The sequence below is a fragment of the Aquarana catesbeiana genome, linkage group LG07 (genome assembly GCF_042186555.1).
Source record: "Aquarana catesbeiana isolate 2022-GZ linkage group LG07, ASM4218655v1, whole genome shotgun sequence".
In the NCBI taxonomy this organism is placed as follows: Eukaryota; Metazoa; Chordata; class Amphibia; order Anura; family Ranidae; genus Aquarana; species Aquarana catesbeiana.
The window spans coordinates 280382041-280396416 of record NC_133330.1 but is presented as its reverse complement, the minus strand read 5'-3'; positions in this window follow the sequence as shown (position 1 = coordinate 280396416).

The following is a 14376-nucleotide window of genomic DNA, read 5'->3' as shown; positions in this document are numbered from 1 at the left end:
AGTTACTGTACTGTGTACTCTGCACAGTCTCACCTACAGTATAGCTACCTGCAGCCAGGTGCTTGTGTAGGCTCTTTGAAGTATTTCCAGTTACTGTACTGTGTACCCTGCACAGTCTCATCTACAGTATAGCTACCTGCAGCCAGGTGCTTGTGTAGGCTCTTTGAAGTATTTACAGTTACTGTACTGTGTACCCCGCACAGTCTCACCTACAGTATAGCTACCTGCAGCCAGGTGCTTGTGTAGGCTCTTGACGTATTTCCAGTTACTGTACTGTGTACCCTGCACAGTCTCACCTACAGTATATCTACCTGAAGACAAGTGCAGGTGTTATCATACTAATAATACTACAGGCAGGCAGTTGATTCTGCTAGCTGCAGTATAATTGGTATATATATATATATATATATATATTATATATATATATATATATATATATATATATATATATATATATACATCCCAGTTTTGTGCAGCTCACTGCAGGCCAATAGGCTCTGTGTCTAGAGGCAACAGTGCTGGTCGTGGACACGGTGCATCCTCATCAGCACGTTGCCGTGGGACACGCTTGGCCTTTTTTCCGGCAGATGGCGGTGTTGAGCCGCAACATGCGGAAGACTTGGTCGAGTGGATGACCAAGCCGTTCTCATCCTCCTCATCCTCTCTCACCCAGGCTCAGGGTACTTTGTCTGGCAAAGCAGCTGCCAATGCAGCCTCTTTCCTCGGCTCAATGGCATCAGTGACTCCTTCCCTAGCCCCACCATGTCCTCCTGAGGAGTCCCTCGAACTGTTTGACCGTAGTGTTGGGTACATGCTCCAGGAGGATGCCCAGCGTTTTGAAGGCTCTGATGATGGTACTGAGCTAGATGAAGGCAGTAACGTGAGCCCGGACAGAGGGGGTGCCCAAGAAGGACAGCAATCTGACAGTCATGTTCCCCCTGCTGCAGCATACTGCCAGGAGGAGGAGGAGGAGGCACATCACCAAAGAGGCAGGATGCCCATCAGGGGCCAGCCTAAGGGCAGCATACTGAATGCATCATACCGCAGAGCTCCGCATGTGCAGGGCGGTGCTGTCTCCACACATTATTCCAAAAGTTCTTTGGTGTGGGCCTTTTTTGAGACGAGTGCATCAGATTGCACCGCTGCTATTTGCAACATATGTCTCAAGCGTATCTCACGTGGCCAAAACATCTCCCGCTTGGGCACCACATGCTTGACCAGACATATGTTGACCTGCCATGCAGTTCGTTGGCAAGCATACCTAAAAGATCCACACCATAGAACAAAGGGACCTCTCCTTGCTCCTCATCATCTGGGATCTCCAACTCCACTATATCTTCAGTCCTCTCTGAGACCTGCACTGAGAGGAATGAAGGTGTAGAATTAGGTGTGTCACAGCCAAGTACTGGTGGGCAATCTGCTATCGCTACACCGACGTCCGATTGTACCAGGCAAAGTTCGCTCCCGGCCATCCACATGCCCAGCAGTTGAATGCTAGCTTGGCAAAATTGCTTGCACTTCAACTGCTACCTTTTCAGTTGGTAGACTCTGCCCCCTTCCGTGAGTTTGTGGAATGTGCGGTTCCTCGGTGGCAGGTTCCCAAACGCCACTTTTTCTCACGAAAGGCAATTCCAGCTCTCTACCGGCATGTGGAAAACAATGTCTTGGCCTAGCTGGACAGGGCGGTCAGCGGTAAGGTGCATATTACCGCTGACTCATGGTCCAACAGGCATGGACAGGGACGTTGCTTAAGTTTCACGGCGCATTGGGTGACTCTGCTGGCAGCTGGGAAGGATGCAGGACAAGGTGCAGGAGTGTTGGAGGTTGTTCCCCCACCAAGCCTCCAAAATGCCACTACTGGTGATTCTGACACACCTCTCTCCTCCACCCCCTCCTCTTCTTCCTCCATGGCCTCTTACTGTGCTTTGTCATCTGAACCAGCGGTGCTCCGTAGGCGTTCAAGGGGCTACGTAAGTACGCAGGCCAAAAGATGCCATGCGGTGCTTGAGCTGGTGTGCTTGGGGGACAGGAGCCACACTGGGGTAGAGATTCTGTCAGCTCTGCAGGGGCAGGTTCAGAGGTGGTTGACGCCATGCCAACTTAAGGCAGGAATGGTGGTTTGCGACAATGGCACCAACCTCCTCTCCGCCCTCCGACAGGGACAACTGACCCATGTGCCCTGTTTGGCTCACGTCCTTAACTTGGTGGTGCAGCAGTTCTTGGGCAGGTACCCGGGCTTACAGGATGTCCTGAGGCAGGCAAGAAAAGTCTGTGCATTTCCACCGGTCATATAATGCCAGTGGTCGGCTGGCAGACCTCCAAAAGGAATTTAACCTGCCCAAGAACCGCCTAATCTGTCACATGCCCACCAGGTGGAACTAAACGTTGGCCATGCCGCAGCGGCTGCACACGCAGCAGAGGACCATCAATGAGTACCTGTGCAACTATGGCACCAGGACAGGGTCAGGGGAGCTTGTTTTTTTCCCCACGCCAGTGGGCCATGATCAGGGATGCATGCACTGTCCTGTCACCATTTGAGGAGGCCACGAGGATGGTGAGCAGTGACAGTGCATGCATCAGTGACACTGTCCCCCTTGTCCACCTGTTGGAGCACACGCTGCGTGGAATAATATACAGGGCACTTGAGGCAGAACAGAGGCAGGAAGAGGAGGACTTCCTTAGTTCTCAAGGCCCCCTTTATCCAGACAGTGTTCCTGCATGCCCGTCGATCACACAGGAAGAGGACAAGGAGGAGGAGGATTGTGTCAGCATGGAGGTGGAGCCTGGCACTTAGCATCAGCAGCAGTCTTTAAGGGATCATTTACAGTCTCAAGAAACCCATGGACTTGTACGTGGCTGGGAGGAGGTGGCTGCGGATCATGTCGTGCTTAGTGACCCAGAGGACTCCGGACCGAAGGCCTCAGCAAACCTACGCTGCATGGCCTCCCTAATCCTGCAAAGCCTGCGGAAGGATCCTTGTATTCGTGGTGTCAAGGAGAGGGATCAATACTGGCTGGCAACCCTCCTTGATCCTTGTTACAAGGATAAGGTTGTGGACCTTATCTTGCCGTCGTAGAGGGAGCAGAGGAGGAAACATCTTCAGGAGGCCTTGCAGAAAGGTCTGTGCAACGTGTTCCCAGAGACTGGGAGGTTACAAACTCCTGTTCCTCGGCAACGTGTTGTCAGCCAAAGAAGGAGCGGTGGTGAAGGTGGCCGTCTGACCCATGCCTTCAGACAATTTTTTAGTCCGCAGCCCCAAGGTATGATCGGTTCCAGCAACCATCGCCAGCGTCTGTTTTACATGGTGCAGGAATACCTAGGGGCAAGATCTGACTTGGACACCTTTAACACTGAAAATCCTCTGGGTTACTGGGTCTTGAGGATGGGTCACTGGCCAGAGCTTGCACAGTATGCAATTGAGCTACTGGCCTGTCCTGCATCCAGCGTTCTTTCGGAACGCACATTCAGTGCTGCTGGAGGCTTTGTAACCGATCACAGGGTGCGTCTGTCCACCGACTCGGTCGATCGACTGACCTTCATAAAAATGAATCAGTTTCGGATCACCACCAGCTACCAGGCACCTGATGCTGATGTAACCAAATAATTTTTTTTTAAATGTCAGATCCCTTCAAGACTGCCTATGCTGATGCTGAGTGACTATTTTGTTATGCTGAGTGATTATCCTTTTCCTCCTCAATGATCATGCTGATAGAGCATTTGTGGTTCTGGGCGCCGCGACCAGTGGCTAAGGCCCAATTTTTCAGCCCCTGTTTAACAGGGGCATGTAATTACAATTTTTGATGCAATACTTTGAAGCAGGGCTCATTCCTGCGCTCCAACTAGAGTATCTGTGAGGTGTTGCAGTGTTGTGGCACCAGTGCCTAAGGCCCAATTTTTCTGCCCCTGTTTAACAGGGCGTGTAATTACAATTTTTGATGCAATATTTTGCAGGAGGGTTCGTTGCTGCGCTCAACTAGAGTATCTGTGAGGGGTTGCAGTGTTGTGGCACCAGCACCAGTGCCTAAGGCCCAATTTTTCAGCCCCTGTTTAACAGGGGCGTGTAATTACAATTTTTCATGCAATACTTTGAAGAAGGGCTCGTTCCTGCGCTCCAACTGGAGTATCTGTGAGGGGTTGCAGTGTTGTGTCACCAGTGCCTAAGGCCCAATTTTTCTGCCCCTGTTCAACAGGGACATGTAATTACAATTCTTGATCTAATATTTCACAGCAGGGCCTTTTCCAGCACCCACCAAGAGTAACTGTGAGGACTTACAGTGTTGTGGCACCAGCACCACCACCACCAAAGGCCCAATTTTTCTGCCCCTGTTCAACAGGTGCATTGTAATTACAATTCTTGATCTAATATTTCACTGCAGGGCCCATTCCAGCACCCAGCAAGAGCAACTGTGAGAACTTACAGTGTTGTGGCACCAGCACCACCACCATCACCAAAGGCCAAATTTTTCTGCCCCTGTTCAACAGGGGCATATAATTACAATTCTTGATCTAATATTTCACAGCAGGGCCCTGAAAGGGGGCTTGCAGTGTTATGGCAACACCAACACCTAAGGTCATAATTTCTGCAGAGTATATAGGGCAGGCCCCTGATTTAAAATATCCAACTTACAAATGACTCCTACTTGCAAACGGAAGGAGACAACAGGAAGTGAAATGAAATCTACCCCTAGGAAGGGAAATTCTCTCCTGTAAGAGTTAATATGGGAAAAACTTTTCTCCTTTCCACTGATGCTTTATCACCAATCCTTGTTTCACTAAAAACCCCAAATTTTCTAAAAACATTTGTCATTGGGACAGAAAGTGAGGTGAAATCTTCTGAAGAGGAGCACAGACAGCAAAACAAATGTCAGAGGGGTGATAACCCTTCCCTATGTTTTCCAAAAAGCTTAAAATAGATTTTTTGGCTGGAGCTAAACACGTTAAAAATGTGCCAGTTCAAAATTACAAACAGATAATACTTAACAACAAACCTACAGTCCCTGTCTTGTTTGCACAACCTGTATACTGCTGTTCAGAGTATATAGGGCCTGGTGGCCCCCCGCCTTTCCTTTTTATAATTTGGGTGCGGGGTTCCCCCTGATATCCATATAAGACCCATAGGGCCTGGTAATGGACTGGAGGGTACCCATGCCATTTATCTCACTGATTTTCATCCATATTGCCAGGACCCGACATTACATTAAAGCCGCAAGCAGTTTTAAATGACTTTTATTCCTTTAAAAATGCCATTTTGTGCAGGGACTGTTCTAAGCACGGGAAACACGCGCCACTTTAGAGGCATACTATAGACACCCCCAGGTACGATATTTAAAGGAATATTTCACTTTTTTTTTTACTTTCAGCATCATTAAAATCACTGCTCCCGAAAAAACGTCCGTTTTTAAAACTTTTTTTTGCATTTATACATGTCCCCTGGCAGGACCCGGGTCCCCAAACCCTTTTTAGGACAATACCATGCAAATTAGCCTTTAAAATTAGCACTTTTGATTTCAAACGTTCAAGTCCCATAGACGTCAATGGGGTTCGGCGAATTTTCGGTCCGTTCGCAGGTTCTGGTGCGAACCGAACCGGCGGGTGTTTGTCTCATCCCTACTTATATGCAAGTTATTGCCATAAAAAGTGTTTGGGGACCCTGGTCCTGCTCCAGGGGACATGTATCAATGCAAAAAAAAGGCAGGGATTTTAATAATGCTTAAAGTGAAACAATAAAAATTAAATATTCCTTTAAATATCATGCCTGGGGGGTGCCTATAGTATGCCTGCAAAGTGGCACATTTTTCCCGTGTTTAGAACAGTACCACAGCAAAATGAAATTTCTAAAGGAAAAAATGTCATTTAAAACTGTTCGTGGCTGTATTGTATTGTGGGATCCAGGCAATATAGATAAAAATCATTGAAAAAAACGACATGGGTCCCCCCCAGTCCATTACCAGGTCCTTTGGGTCTGGTATGAATATTAAGGGGAACCCCGTGGCAAATTTTTTTTAAAAATGGCGTGTGGGTCCCTCCCAAAATCCATACCAGGCCCTTCAGGTCTGGTATGGATATTAAGGGGATCCCTGTGCTAAAATTAAAAACAAAATGGTGTGGGGGTCTCCTCCAAATTCCATACCAGGCCCTTCAAGTGTGGTATGGATTTTAAGGGGAATCCCAGCGCCAAATAAAAAAAATGGCGTGGGGGTCCCCCCCAGAATCCATACTAGACCCTTATCCGAGCACGCAACCTGGCAGGCCGCAGGAAAAGGGGAGGATGAGAGAGCGCCCTCCTCCTGAACCATACCACGCCACATGGCCTTAACATGGGGAGGTCCCCCCAAAACACCTTGTCCCCAAGTTGATGGTGAAAAGGGCCTCTTGCCCAGTGGTTGTGGGGGTCTGCGTGGAGAGGTTCTCTGGGGAGTCTGATGTAAGGGGGGATCCGCACTCAACTATGTAACGAGATATGTAGGAAGGCCAGTATGGTGGCCTGAATTTATGGGAGGAGCCCGGGGGGTATTTAAGCAGCCCGCTCACCTGTGGTGCTTGTCGGTTTCCTGTGCGCGATATACGTCACTAGGCCGACTATTCGATATACCAGCGTCCGCAAGTTCTTGCCTCGCAAGTTCCCGTATTCGATATTCCGTACTCAAAACCTTCGAAGTCCGCGTTTTTCGTTCGTATTTTGTACCATGCGTCTGGCTTGGCTGTCGCAGGTAAGGTCCCGTCGGACTTTTCGTTTTCATATCATGTCACTAAACCGTGATTTCAAATTTTCGTTTCACTCGCATTTCACAAACTGCAATGTATATCGCTCGTACGTTCGATATGTTACCCTTTCGACAGCACCGCGACGCAGACGTCGCTTCATTTCTAGCATGTCGGTATTCAAAAACGAAAAAAAAAAGGAAAAAAAAAAAAAAAAAAATATGTATATGCGTCGGTAGACAGCCATAGCGAGTCGCAAATTGCAATTTATCAAGTCAGTTCGATACCAACCATTTCTCATTTCTGAAACATTTCTAAACTCATTTCTGACATTTCAAATCATTTCTCATTTCAGTCACTTACCGCGCTCCGATTCGAATCCAGTCGCACCAAAGGTGCGCCGATTCGTTCCGGTGTGCCCCAGTTATTACGGCCTCATTTCTATACATGCACCAGAGTTACGTTATTGTCAGTCAATTGTACCTCTGCCATGGTTATCATTTCATTTCCACGTATCACGTTCCGACATGAATTCAGTCGCATGAAAAAAAAAAAAAAAAAAAAAAAAAATGCACCGATTCATCTCGGCGTGCCCCAGGATTGGCCTCATTTCTATACATGCTCCAGAGTTACGTTTATCAGTCAATTGTACCTCTGTCATGGTTATCATTTCATTTCCATGTATCACGTCCCGACATGAATTCAGTCGCATGAAAAATGCACCGATTCGTCTCGGCGTGCCCCAGGATTGGCCTCATTTCTATACATGCTCCAGAGTTACGTTATCAGTCAATTGTACCTCTGTCATGGTTATCATTTCATTTCCATGTATCACGTCCCGACATGAATTCAGTCGCATGAAAAATGCACCGATTCGTCTCGGCGTGCCCCAGGATTGGCCTCATTTCTATACATGCTCCAGAGTTACGTTTATCAGTCAATTGTACCTCTGTCATGGTTATCATTTCATTTCCATGTATCACGTTCCGACATGAATTTAGTCGCATGAAAAATGCACCGATTCATCCCGGCGTGCCCCAGGATTGGCCTCATTTCTATACATGCTCCAGAGTTACGTTATCAGTCATTTGTACCTCTGTCATGGTTATCATTTCAGTCCCACGTATCACGTTCCGACAGGAATTCAGTCGCATGAAAATGCACCGATTCGTCTCGGCGTGCCCAGGATTGGCCACATTTCTGATACATGCTCCAGAGTCCGGATCATAGCTAAATCGTAGACATCGGGGGATTGACCCATATCTCTGTCATGCAATTTCTACCATTTCACTCCCACAACGCATCACCGTTTCGGAACCAGTCGCATCTGAGGCGCACCATTCGTCACGGCATGCATCACTGGTTCCGATCACATTTCATACCTACACCAGAGCTCGGTTAGTTGCCAGTCGCTAACACGGCACAACCAATTCGAGCCTCGGTCAAAACAATCATTTCTCTCATTTCATTTAATACTGCACTCCTATTCGAATCCAGATGCATCAAACAAGCACCGATTCGTCCCAGGAGCACCAATATTTTCAGTTGCCTCATTCCAATACACGCTCCAGAGCCCGGTCCACGGTCGAACAAATCGTGACACGACCAGGCCGCACCTCTGTCATGCAGTTCATTCATTTCACAATCAAGGCAAAACATTTCGAATCATTTTCATTGTCACAAAATTGCAAGCACCATACAAATCATGGCTTCAAGTTACTTAGCAATCCCTTCACGAATTGTCACCTTTCATCTTCCTCAGGTCAGTCAAAGTTCAGTAGGTCCACCCTGCACCAGGTTGGACGATATCCCCCCAGGTAAAAAAAAAAAAAAAAAAAAAAAGGGAGAATAAGTCGGGTAAGTATGACTCAGCGGATCAAAGAAAAAACTTGAAATTCATCTCACCCCCAATAGGTTACAGTCAACCAGGAAATAAAGCTCGAGAGATCCTCACCAGAGCAACCATGTCCCAGGCCGGCAGTGAAGACTTCACGGCCCCTCTATCACCTACTCCGGTCTCAGAAAGCGGCAGCGTGCAATCCCTCAGGGGATGGACTATCCCCAAACTGACGGCAGAGCTCAGACGCAGAGGTGTCCCCTTCCCCGCCACAGCGAGGAAAGGCGAGCTCTTCAAACTCCTCTTCCCCCCACCAGCAGCAGGACCCAGTACCCAACAGGCATCCCTCCAGTCCATATCATCGGCCATCTCACAATTACACACGATGGTGTCATCTCTATCCACCTCAGTTGCAGACGTCCAAGCCAGGGTGGCACTTCTGGAGGCCCGACCGGCCACGGCTGTCCCCGACCCAACTGCAACTCAGACCTTGACACCTCTTCCTACAGGTACCTCAGGCTCAAGCGCCATTGTCTACCCCTCCCACCTGGTCCCAACCAGTATCAGGAAGGACATTTTGGACGGCAAGGACGTCAACCTGGCCTCTCTCCTTATCTCCGTGCATGATTTGGCAGAAAATAAGGCCTACTCCTGGGGCGACATATCGGTGGTCCTTAAAGCCAAAGACCCCAGGCTGAACCGCAAGCTATCAGTCCCCGAATTTACCCTGGCCTTTGGCATGCTCAGAGATGTCTTGTGCTCAGCCACCCCTAGCAGGCGGGAAGAGCTGGACTTATACCTCCATACTGTGGTAGACTTGGGCCACAAGTATGGAGGTTTCGCCTTCTACGATTATCATCGTTCCTTCTCAGCCAAGGCCGCCGCCAGATTCTCACAATTCCAGATCACGACATATTGGAGTTTCATGGACACAGAGCTCTTCTGCCGCCACTTTGCCGGCTTACGCTCACCTCTGTGTGCAATTTGCCAGTCTTCCACCCACACTGCCACCTGGTGCGCCAATACGGCGATCAGATGGCCCTTCGAGTTCCCCTCTACCTCAGGTACAGTACAGGGCCAGTCGATCCCTGAACCAACGCCTCAGGTGGACAAACTCGGACGCCCAGTCCGAACCGTGGGAGGGGCAGCCATCTGTAACAACTTCAATTATGGGTCCTGCAACTTCAGCCAATGCCGTCTACTTCACATCTGCACTTTATGCCAAAGAGCACACCCTAGGAATTTGTGTGAAGTCAAGCAACACAAGAGGGCATGACTAAGCCGAATCAACATCTTATGGTTAGGACTGTATCTCACTTCACACCCCACCCCTTTCCTGGCCACCTACCTTATCCAAGGCTTCACAGTAGGCTTTCACACCGGCCTCATTGCACTGCCCCACAGTACTCACGAATGCGCCAATCTTCGTTCGGCAGCCATCGATGAACAGGCCATAGATCAGCTCTTACAGGCAGAGGTAGATCGAGACTACGTAATAGGCCCTTTCACTTGCCCCCCTTTCAGCACATGGAGAGTCAGCCCTATTGGGCTTGTCAAGGGCAAATTCTCTAATAAATTGCGTTTGGTGTACGACTTGTCTGCGCCTCATTCTTCGCACATACCCAGTCTCAATTCCCTGATCCCCTCCGAAGAGTTTTCCCTAAAATATTCCTCCGTTGACATGGCAATACAAGCGATCATCAAAGCAGGCACAGGTGCCTGGCTCTCCAAAGCCGACATCTCGGATGCTTTCAAGCTCCTGCCCATCCACCCATCCCTTTGGTGCTGGCACGGCATCAAATGGAAGGAAGCGTATTATTTTGCCACGAAACTCACCTTCAGTTCGAAGAGTAGCCCGTGGCTCTTCGACACGTTCGCACAGTCCCTCGTTTGGATACTATTACACAAGGGTCAATGCCATGAAGTCATCCATTACCTGGATGACTTCCTACTGATAGAACCGCCCAACAAGCCCCCAGGAGATCTCGACAAACTTAGAGCAATTTTTGGAAACCTCAATGTTCCTATCGCCGAGCACAAAGTCGATGGTCCAGCAAACATCATCACCTTTCTCGGGGTCAGCTTGGATACCTGCGCAATGCAGGCCAGTCTCCCCCCTGACAAATTAACACGCATTAGGGCAGTCCTTCACGACTTTACACACACCAAGGGCTGTACCAAAAAACAGTTGCAGTCTCTCCTGGGTATGCTCAACTTCGCTATGCGAATTATCCCACAAGGCCGCACATTTGTATCACGCCTGCTTAGATTTCTGTCAGAAACTCAAGACCCTGATCAGATTTTGAAATTAGACTCCGCAGCTATAGCGGACCTAGCAATGTGGGAGGAATTCTTGTCCGCCTGGAATGGCATATCTCTATTTATACCTATGGTTTCGATCCATTCACCCCAGGTGGTGACTGACGCTGCAGCCTCCACAGGTTTCGCGGCAATTTTTGGCCATCATTGGTTTTCAGGACCCTGGCCTCAACAGATACTGTTGATACCCGGCTTTTCCCAAACATCTGCCCTCTTTGAGCTTTATCCCATAGTGGCAGCCGCACAACTCTGGGGCCACCACTGGACAGGACAAACCGTAGTCTTCACCACCGACAACCAAGCCACGGCAGACATCATCAACAGAGGCAGGTCCAAGTCCCTAGCAGTCATGTCCTTCCTGCGCAGGTTGGTAAAACTGTCTTTACAACATCAGTTCAACATACACTGTGAATTTATACCTGGCAGATACAACTCAGCAGCTGACGCACTATCACGTTTCAATTATCCCTCCTTTTTCAAACAGGTTCCCGATGCCGATCCAATGTCGGCCCCTATCCCCGTCTGGTCACAACTGACCCTGGACTAGTTCAACATCTACATGGAGCTACGCAACTCATAAATAATTCCCTCTCCCGCAACACACTCAAAGCCTACCAGACAGCTTGGAAGGCTTTTAATAAATTCCTCACGTCCTGCCGCAAAGAACCAACAGATATCAAACAGGTACTGGCCTTCACGGCACACTGCCACACGCAGCTGGCCTTATCCTACAACACCATCCGGTTATACCTAGCCGGCATTCAACATTTCATGGCACTTGAAGACCCGACGAAATCGTCACTGTTCTCATCTCACGCTATACGAGCCATCCTAAGGGGAATACAGAAACAACAACCAGTCATCAGCACTAAGCGCTTGCCCATTACAGGGCCCATCTTTAGGGACATGTCAAATATTCTGGCTACATCGCCATTCGGTCTGCTCCCCAGCACGGTCTTACAAGCAGCCATATATTTAGCTTACTATGGGTTCTTGCGGCCTGGTGAATTCACCTCTAACAAACCCACAGACCAAGTACTATGCAGACGACACTTGCTTCGACACCAAGACCACTTTATCCTGCACCTCGAGGTCTCTAAAACCCAGCAAACGGGCTCGGGAGTGAACATCCACCTCTACAGAACCAACAACAGCTGGTGTCCAGTCGCTGTACTCAACCGACTCCTATCTCTCCTGCCTGGGCAACCAGACAGCAGTCCCCTTCTACCATTCCCAGTCAAACCCTTAAACGCCTCTCAGTTTGTGAGTCACATAAGGATACTTCTCCGCAATCTTCACCTTAACCCTAGTCAGTATTCCGGACACTCTTTCCGCATCGGAGCAGCCTCCGCGGCGTCCCGCCACGGGGTGCCAGATCACATCATCAAAAGATTAGGCAGGTGGAAATCAGCCTGCTTTGCCCCGGTACATCCCCAATCCACAAACAGAGATGGCACAGGCATTCTCCAAATTGGCTCAATAAATAACTGAAAACCAATAAAATTATAACCCTACCTGAATGTTTTTGCCCCCTTATTTTGGCATACCGGCCATTAGACCAAGGCACACTTTCAGGTCCATTTCATATGGTAAGTCCACACTTTTAGGTCTATTTCCGATGGTAAGTCTTATCTTTACTATAAGTGTTATCTATGTCCATATCGGACATAGGGCTCCGACCATAAGTAGGAAGGCCAGTATGGTGGCCTGAATTTATGGGAGGAGCCCGGGGGGTATTTAAGCAGCCCGCTCACCTGTGGTGCTTGTCGGTTTCCTGTGCGCGATACCCACCCTCCCATCCCCATTTCATAGCATTTCTCAACTATTCATTTCATTCATTTCTCTTACAGAATAATCATTTCTTAAACCAGGGTATGCCCCCTTATTTTGGCATACCGGCCATTAGACCAAGGCACACTTTCAGGTCCATTTCATATGGTAAGTCCACACTTTTAGGTCTATTTCCGATGGTAAGTCTTATCTTTACTATAAGTGTTATCTATGTCCATATCGGACATAGGGCTCCGACCATAAATATATATATATATATATATATATATATATATATATATATATATATATATATATATATATATATATACATATATACATATACACACACATGTATATAATATACATGTGTATGCCTGCCCAAGCGTATGATTTTCTTTACTTCGCTGCTATAGGCTCTAGCCCCAGGTCTTTTGTAGACCTTGCAACGCCCCTGCTTTTCAAGCCCCCACTGACGGTGCCACAAATGGTTTTTCTTTACCAATGGACCCCTATCTGACCATCAACATCAGAATATTCTTTCTCTCCAAGACAATGATGCAATTTTACTTGCAATGACTACCAAAAACAGGCATTCCCCTCCTGCTAGCTACTGAAGCTGAGCATTTTTCCCTTCTACTGATGTAGAACATTTTTTTCTCCAAATTTTTTTTTTCTTCTCAGGGACCACTAGCCCGGGGTATTTTCCTCTCCATTGACCACTTATCGCATTCTCTCCTGTCATGTCCATTTTCCCACTCCAAAGTGTGTCTCTTTTTAGAAGTTCCAAGGCTGAAAGGTATGTGATTGTATGTGATGTCTGTAGAGTAGTACACGCTTTGTCAAGTTTGCCCTAGCAATAAATGCAAACATAAGGAAAGAATAGTGAATAATATATGCCATATGTCTTAATATTTTTTGAAAAATCTTTAGGAAATATGGGAAACACATTACTATTTATAAAGGATATTTTCAAGGCCAAAGAACATGATTGGTAGCTGAACCACAGCAGAGAAATACAGGTAAGCAGAGCTAAGTTACAGAGTCTTCCGCACCACTTGCCTGGGGCCATACAACATAAAGATACCACCTGGGAGTCAAATATGCTGCATACAACCGCCCATAGAAATCTATGCGGTTGTTTGCAGGTATAAGCCAATATAAATGAAGGAATAGAGTTGTGCTCTAAAACAAAGAACAAACAACAAATTCCTCACAATAAATGCAAACCGTGATAAATGGGCTATATAAGAATAAATGCTGTGTAATAAATGTCTATGAATTGTTCAAAGATCAAAGTTCCTTGATAGGTGACACATGATGTCATATCCACCAAAGGGGAGTACATATAGGTCTGTAATAATAAATTCTCCATGTGATTTGACAGATCACACTAACAAACAAAGTAAGTAGCCACCACCACATAAATTGCGTGCTTACCAGCTTACACAAGCTTGTGACTAATACCCAGCCGGGGCCTTTTCCTCAGAGGATGTCAGAAAGATACCACTCAGAGCTGAGTAGACTCTGATTTTTCAGTAGACTCTTCAGGAGTCATCCCTTCATGCTGTGCAGATCCAAGGAATCCTCTAACATCCTGTGAGGAAAAGGCCCTGGCTGGGTATTAGTCACAAGCTTGTGTAAGCTGGTAAGCGTGCAATTTATGTGGTGGTGGATACTCATTTTGTTAGTTAATGTGATCTGTCACATCACATGGAGAATTTATTATTATAGACCTATATGTACTC